The following is a 6840-nucleotide window of genomic DNA, read 5'->3' as shown; positions in this document are numbered from 1 at the left end:
CTCGCCCCACGCCGGCACCGCCGCCCTGCTGCCGCTGGTGCGGTGGCTGCCGGCAACCTCGCCCCGCACTGGGCGGGATGCACCCGTTGCGCCCGAAACCGCACCGCCCTGTGCCCGCTAAGGCCCCCGGGGCCACTGACTAGGGGGCACCACGCCCCATAACGTCTTATTAAAAAAAAGAATTAGAATTAAAATTAAAAATGATAAATAAAAATAAAAATGATTTAATAAAATTAGTTATTAATTAATTAATTAAGTAAGTAATTAAGTTAATTAATCCTGATTAGATTAACCTAATCACTAATTAAACTAATTAATCTGTTTTAGTTAATCATAGAGAATGACAGGTGGGTCCCACTAGACCCACACGTCAGGTTGACCAGGTCAATGGTCAACGTTGACTTCTGACATCACCCTGACGTCATGTTGACGCCAGCATTTACTATTCTGGATAATGTTGGATCAAATAATTAATTAAATTCCAGAAATTAATAAAATCTTTAGAAAATCATATCTTTTAATCCGTAACTTGGATTAAAATATTTTCAACATGAAAGTTGTTCAAAATGATGAGACGAATCCAGATACGCAGTCCGTTCGTCCGCCACACACCCCTAACCTATCGAACTCGCAACTTTCCCCCTCCGGCTTCGCTGCCCGAAAACATGAAACCCCGGGGATATTTTCCCGGATGTTTCCCCCCTTAACCGGCATCACCTCATACCACATTAGGGCACGCCTAGCATCGTTACTTGTCATGTCATGCATCGATATGCATCTGTTTACATGGTATTCATTGTTTCTTCCTCCTCTTCTCTCCGGTAGACTACGAGACCTACGCTGCTGCTGCCCAGTTCGACTACGGAGTTGACGACCCCTCTCTCTTGCCAGAGCAACCAGGCAAGCCCCCCCTTGATCACCAGATATCGCCTATTCTCCTTTATACTACTTGCATTAGAGTAGTGTAGCATGTTACTACTTTCCGTTAATCCTATTCTGATGCATAGCCTGTCATTGTTGCTACAGTCATTGATACCTTACCAGCAATCCTAAATGCTTAGTATAGGATGCTAGTTTATCACCATTGGCCCTACATTCTTGTCAGTCTGCCTTGCTGTACTATTGGGCCGTGATCACTCGGGAGGTGATCACGGGTATATATGATACATACATACATACTATACAGATGGTGACTAAAGTCGGGTCAGCTCGAAGAGTACCCGCGAGTGATTCACGGATTGGGGGCTGAAAGGACCTTTGTCCCGACGGCCCTCTATGTGGATCTTTGTGGCGGAGCGACAGGGCAGGTTGAGACCACCTAGGAGAGAGGTGGGCCTGGCCCTGTTCGGCGTTCGCGGATATTTAACACGCTTAACGAGATCTTGGTATTTGATCTGAGTTGGCTACGAGCCTATACACACTAACCATCTACGCGGGAGTAGTTATGGGTATCCCGACGTCGTGGTATCAGCCGAAGCACTTCGTGACGTCAGGGACTGAGCGGCGCGCGCCGGATTGGAACGTAAGCCTGCTCTTGTATTAAGGGGGCTAGTTCTGCTTCCGGCCGCCCACGCAACGTGCAGGTGTGCTAAGGGCGATGGGCCCAGACCCCTGTGCGCTTAGGTTTAGACCGGCGTGCTGATCTCTCTGTTGTGTCTAGGTGGGGCTGCGACGTATTGATCTTCCGAGGCCGGGCATGACCCAGGAAAGTGTGTCCGGCCAAATGGGATCGAGCGTGTTGGGTAAGTTGGTGCACCCCTGCAGGGAAGTTAATCTATTCGAATAGCCGTGATCTTCGGTAACAGGACGACTTGGAGTTGTACCTTGACCTTATGACAACTAGAACCGGATACTTAATAAAACACACCCTTCCAAGTTCCACAGACAACCCGGTGATCGCTTTTCCACAGGGCGATGAGGAGAGGATCGCCGGGTAGGATTATGCTATGCGATGCTCTTGGAGATGCTACTTGGAGATGCTACTTGGAGGACTTCAATCTACTCTCTCCTACATGCTGCAAGACGGAGGCTGCCAGAAGCGTAGTCTTCGATAGGATTAGCTATGCCCCTCTTATTCTAGCATTCTGCAGTTCAGTCCACTGATATGGCCTCCTTACACATATACCCATGCATATGTAGTGTAGTTCCTTCCTTGCGAGTACTTTGGATGAGTACTCACGGTTGCTTTCTCCCCCCTTTTTCCCCCTTTCCTTTCTTTCTGGTTGTCGCAACCAGATGATGGAGTCCAGGAGCCAGACACCACCTTCGACGACGACTCCTACTATGCTAGAGGTGCCTACTACTATGTGCAGCCCGTTGACGACGACCAGGAGTAGTTAGGAGGATCCCAGGCAGGAGGCCTGCGCCTCTTTCGATCTGTATCCCAGTTTGTGCTAGCCTTCTTAAGGCAAACTTGTTTAACTTATGTCTGTACTCAGATATTGTTGCTTCCGCTGACTCGTCTATGATCGAGCACTCGTATTCGAGCCCTCGAGGCCGCTGGCTTGTATTATGATGCTTGTATGACTTATTTATGTTTTAGAGTTGTGTTGTGATATCTTCCCGTGAGTCCCTGATCTTGATTGTACACATTTGCGTGCATGATTAGTGTACGATTGAATCGGGGGCGTCACAAGTTGGTATCAGAGCCGACTGCCTGTAGGAATCCCCCTTCCACACTCCTTGGCCGAAGTTGAGTCTAGACTTTACAAAACTTTTACTAACATGGCTGTGTGTCTTACGGGCACACGTCGCCATTGGGTGGTATTAGGATCTTTTATTCCTCGACCTATACTCTGGGACTCTGACATCTCTTCTATTCGGGTTAAATGAATTTTACTAAATCTAACATTAGGATCTCGTTATCATTTTCACCCGGAGAGCCCCTTATTACTGATGATCGTCTACTGCACCAGAAGACCCTGAAGATACTCTTCGTTGTTAACCCGAGAACTTGTGTTCATCGCGTTTGCAATTCACATTCCACCGCAAACCCTTATGGATAACTACTTGCATTTGTTATTCTTACATTCATCCCCAGTGGTCTTGTTATTACAAGATACCCTGAAAAACTCGTCGTGGTTTCGATAATCCCTTGAGCTTACTGCCTTGCTGTTCTTGTCACTTGAATACCCCCACGGTTAATTCTCGCATTTATCGAGTATCCGCCCATCCCCCAGTTGTTCATGTGTTACACAAAAGTATTAGAAATACCACCCGATATTCCGAAAATCCTCAGCAACCTATTGCTCTGGAATTTCTTGTTTGCTTTCATTATGATTAATCCCATAAGTATAGAAATCTTATTGACATTCCTTGTCATTATCATTTTGAGTCTGTTGACTCAATATGTTGCGAATACACGCAATCATCATTGATCCTTATAAATTACCTTTTCGGCTGAGCTTCCATTCTTTTAACTGGAATTGGTTCTCGACCAATCCAATTGTCTTTGATTGTACCCTAAGGCTATTCAACTTGTCCACCCCTAATCAGAGCATTGCTTCTGATCCCTTGATTTGGAAATCATAATTCCTTGGCATTTGACAATTGAGTTAGTCAGTTGTTTCTATAATCTGCTTCCTCTAGTTGAGTACCGATGCTCACGTCAGATCCCTTGTGGACCACCAGATCCTTTGTTGGATTTTATCTGACAACGCCCTTCATATTCAATAAACTTGTGAGCCTTTTCTCGGATACATAATGCCTTTGGTAAATTGTATCGTCTGCTTTCTCAACCATGCTCTGCCTTCGAGCTTGAGTTAATTACTTCTAAAGATTTTGGTATATGATTCTAAGATGCCCCGACGGGTTGAACCTATGCCTTCCTTAATATGTGTGAACTCGAAAGTTTTCATGAGTCGTACTCTTCTGGTATTTTTCCAGATAAAATTTCAACGCCATAAGTTCATCGAAAGCGAGAAGTGAATGAAAGGGTATGCATTGGAGAAGTGGGAGTCGACCTTGAACCTTGTGTTCATGCCCATGGACGCGATATATATCCTATCATGAAAGCTTCTTGTAACAATAACTATTTCCTTGATAACTAACCTATGGTATCTTTGAATTGATCCCTTGCAACCGTGGTTCCGACCATGATTGTTCTTCTTTGATATCATTTCTTGGACAAGTTAAAACAATTGTCTTCTATGGATCAATACACCAGTCCAACCTTTACTTTGATCTTGTGTCGAGTGTTACCCCCCTGGTATCTCGAGATTATCATGGAACTGCATAACTTTTTATGAGTTCTTCATCAAGTGCTACCTTCCCACTGATTCCAATTTTTCGCGGGCTCTGTGTTACTGAACACTCAAAGACACCGATAACTGAACCGAGTCCGCTCTACGGTTCAACAACTCTTCAGTAAGCTTCTATAAGTACGAGTTTGTACCCGATCACGCCATTCCTGGCCTATTTGGCTATATCATTGTCGTCACGATTCTAACGGTGCTACCTGGTCCTTATTCTCGGAGCACCAATTTTCGACGATGAACTAACCTTACGTCGATTTTCCTCATCATACCCTTTCACCTTAAACAACAAGCTTGAGTTCGAGTTTGTGTCGTAATTGTGGTTCCAATAACCTCTTGCTTCATCATTCCTTTGACTTGATGTCGTCGCTGATTGACTACATCTGCATGAAATCTCTCGACAATTGTGTCGTGATCATCATCAACCTTATGAGCTCTTCCAGGAATTCAATTGAATTCATGATGGGTAATACCATCCTTGCCCCTCGATGATTCCTGTTCTCATAAACCACTTTATCGCCTTCCGTTAAACACAACTTGTTCGTGTTTTATGTAAACCTTGAGATCACTGCTACCCAGCAGTCGATCTTCCTTACCTCGGAAGTATTACCATCTCTTTTTGTCAAGAATGTGGTGAGAATTTCACCACCTCTTAATAATTCCTGATATCATAATACTTCTTGCCATCTTCGTTCATTCCTTGGTCCCCGTATTGTTTTCAACCAGAATTCCGACAATGGAGCTATGACGTGTGAATTCAAAACTTCTAGCAACCCTATTGCTTTGAAGTGAATGGGTGATAGTTCATTCTAAGTCCTTCGCTAATTGAATCACCATTCTGACATTGGTCGTGCAACCCAACCCATATTTCGGGCGCACATTTCAACCAATGTTTAATTGTGTATGTTTTCCTCGAGCATACTTCCTTATATCATTTGATCTGACAAATGTTATCTCCTTGTTCACTTAATGGTGGAAATCCATCTTTTGGGAATCTCGGTGAATTGCCGCTGAGTTCACCAGACACCTCCTTGTCCTCTCCTTGGGTTAATGATGGACTCTTGTTAACGGAAGTCACTTCATAGTTCATTTCCCGAGAATCTTACAATGTCATCTCGTCAATTTGCGTTGCACCTTTTCTTCTCAGGTATCCTAAGTCTGAGGTATCCTGACACCAATCGGATCTGAATCTCGGTCAGATATGATGGTTGGGACAACTTTCCAAGAGTCATGATGTTGATCCTTTGATGACCCGGTAACATGATGTCATGCCTAGCACCCCCCCCCCCGGCTGGAGGACCTATGATTATAGATTCCTTTTCAGCAAGGTTATCCATTCATCCATGAGGAAATTGTAAGAGTTATTCTACAAGTTATTCCTGATGGATCCTTCGTGTTTCCAAAGTCTGATCTTCACCTGATGACCATGTCAATGCTATCTCGAAGCATGTCTATGGTACTCCGATTTTCAACAAGACCATTTGAAGCCCAATGCTAAATGTTTCTTGCTCAATTACCCAAACACCGTTGTATGGGCAATGTCATGAAAATTCTCTCCCCTACCTAAAGAGTTTTTTACATTATATCCTGACATGGATATCATGCTCTGCTTGTCCTTGGGAAGGATATATCCTTGAAATATGTGTTTAAACATAAGTTCCTTTCCATTGTTCTGTTTAATCTGATGATCATATTTTCCTTCCATTGTTGGTTTAACCTTTCTTGTGAACTATATGATTTGAGCAGTAATATTCTCCTGCTTATGTAAACACCTCGTTGTACAACTCTGTCAGTAAGACCCTGTTACTATTGTTGATGACATTCCGGTAGCCACCGATGGACGAGAACCTTGCCTATTGGTCCGCCTCGTTCAACCAGCAGGAAAGTGGTTCTCTTCGTCCCTCGCCCTTGGTACCAACGTTGATGCCGACATAACTGACATGGTACTCTCTGACATGCCTTGCTATCATGACCGTGAAAGATGTCACTGCTCCTATTAAAAAAAAGGAAAACCACATGGTGGGCCCATAACCCACAGGTCCCAGGATCGAAACCTGACTGTCCTGTACACCCCCTATTCCCAAAGTTTTTCCTCACGCGTGGCCTCGTATGTAATTCATGGGCCACTGTCCTAGTGATCTATTCTGGTATCAGACGCAATACTTACGCTCGCTACTCCGAACCCCTTTCTCACTCTGGTTCACGCTTCGAGCAACTATCTATTCTCTTGGAGCCTCTTATGGTACCTTCGTACCTTACTCTCGAGGTATTTCATATGTTCAACTCGAGAGATAATCTTATACTCATTCATGGGTTAACCCTAGATTGTTTCCCTCAACATCATTATGTCGTAGTGAGCTGCCCCTTATCCTTTCGTAAGTACGATGGAGTTCCCGAAGAAATGATGACAAGTTTATCATGATGCTTTGGAATAAAGAATTGAAGACATCAACGAAAGGGATTAACTTCTTCGAGAAGACCCGTTAGAATTTCGTAACCAGACCTTTCCCCCTTACTCCCCTCTTAAATCCCGGGACGAGATTTCTTGTAGTGGAGGAGAATTGTGACGCCCGGGTAATCAAGCTAC

Source organism: Triticum aestivum, chromosome 5B (assembly GCF_018294505.1).
Source record: "Triticum aestivum cultivar Chinese Spring chromosome 5B, IWGSC CS RefSeq v2.1, whole genome shotgun sequence".
Lineage (NCBI taxonomy): Eukaryota > Viridiplantae > Streptophyta > Magnoliopsida > Poales > Poaceae > Triticum > Triticum aestivum.
Note: the sequence above shows the minus strand (reverse complement) of the source record.